A 1,421-nucleotide genomic window follows, 5' to 3' on the forward strand; every position below is an offset into this window, starting at 1 on the left:
GTCAAATACAACACAAGTCTCTTTGGCGCAATTGGTTAGCGCGTTAGACTGTTATTCTAACGGTTGGTGGTTCGAGCCCACCCAGGGACGACAGTTCTCAGGTTGTTGTGCTCCATGATGTGGATATGACAAGTCTCTGTGGTGCAATTGGTTGGTGAGTTAGACTCTTAATTTAAAAGTTGGTGATTTGAGCCCACCCAGGAATGCTGTCTCTCTGTTTCTAGTGATATGGAAGACTTTCCTGGCCTTACAGTAAGCTTGCTTTTGACCTGCTGTGTTTCCTGTTGTCACATGTGATTGGGGTGTTGTTGAACATGAAAGATGACAAGTTGCTATACCTACTGGTAAAATGGCTGTCAATGGTCTCAGATCTTCTGTTACTCAATAGCTTGATCATTCTATGTTCTCCAAGGAACATATAATTTATTCTTATTAATCTGGATAGTATGACAACGTAAATGATGTCAATCTGGCATGAATAACCTTAGCATTTATATTTATCTCGCGAGAAGGACAATGTTTGTCCAGTGTGTTTGTGTGTGTATGTACGCCTATACGTCATGAAAGTGACCTTAGCCACTTCACCATTCTTCCAGAGTCAGTCCCCTTATTATTTTGAATGGCCTTGGCGATTATATATTACATTTGTGAAAATGCAGTTGTTTAAAATATATATTTATAAGAATATATTTGAGATTGTGGCTGAATTTACTCCTGCCAGATGCCTTTCAATATAATGTTCGCTGAACATTGCGCTACATTTTTGCCCTTTAAGGCCATTCAAAAACTAACAAATATTAGAAAACTACAGGTCTACTTCCTTGAAAATGTTGCTGCACCTTCGATGCACGTTAACACAACCATTGGAACAAAGTTGTTGTTTTGTAAACTCCATGTACAGTTGGATGAGAGCACAATGGCCAACAATCAAGCGTCAGTGTCAAATACACCACAAGTCTCTTTGGCGCAATTGGTTAGCGCGTTAGACTGTTAATCTAAAGGTTGGTGGTTCGAGCCCACCCAGGGACGACAGTTCTCAGTTTGTTGTGCTCCATGATGTGGATATGACAAGTCTCTGTGGTGCAATTGGTTGGTGAGTTTGACTCTTAATTTAAAAGATGGTCATTTGAGCCCACCCAGGAATGCTGTCTCTCTGTTTCTAGTGATATGGAAGACCTTCCTGGCCTTACAGTAAGCTTGCTTTTGACCTGCTGTGTTTCCTGTTGTCACATGTGATTGGTGTGTTGTTGAACATGAAAGATGACAAGTTGCTATACCTACTGGTAAAATGGCTGTCAATGGTCTCAGATCTTCTGTTACTCAATAGCTTGATCATTCTGTGTTCTCCAAGGAACATATAATGTATTCTTATTAATCTGGATAGTATGACAACGTAAATGATGTCAATCTGGCATGAATAA

At 40.0% G+C, this 1,421-nt stretch overlaps 2 non-coding genes across 2 annotated transcripts; both read left to right on the plus strand.

Moving 5' to 3' along the window:
• The first annotated feature begins 16 nt into the window (after positions 1–16).
• trnan-guu lies at positions 17–90 on the plus strand. The gene has a single exon. It is a non-coding gene; the product is annotated as a tRNA-Asn (tRNA).
• Positions 91–955: 865 nt separating this feature from the next.
• On the plus strand, positions 956–1,029 carry trnan-guu. Its single transcript has one exon. It is a non-coding gene; the product is annotated as a tRNA-Asn (tRNA).
• Positions 1,030–1,421: the final 392 nt, after the last annotated feature.

The sequence above is a fragment of the Oncorhynchus gorbuscha genome, unplaced genomic scaffold, assembly GCF_021184085.1.
Source record: "Oncorhynchus gorbuscha isolate QuinsamMale2020 ecotype Even-year unplaced genomic scaffold, OgorEven_v1.0 Un_scaffold_21461, whole genome shotgun sequence".
NCBI classification, from domain to species: Eukaryota; Metazoa; Chordata; class Actinopteri; order Salmoniformes; family Salmonidae; genus Oncorhynchus; species Oncorhynchus gorbuscha.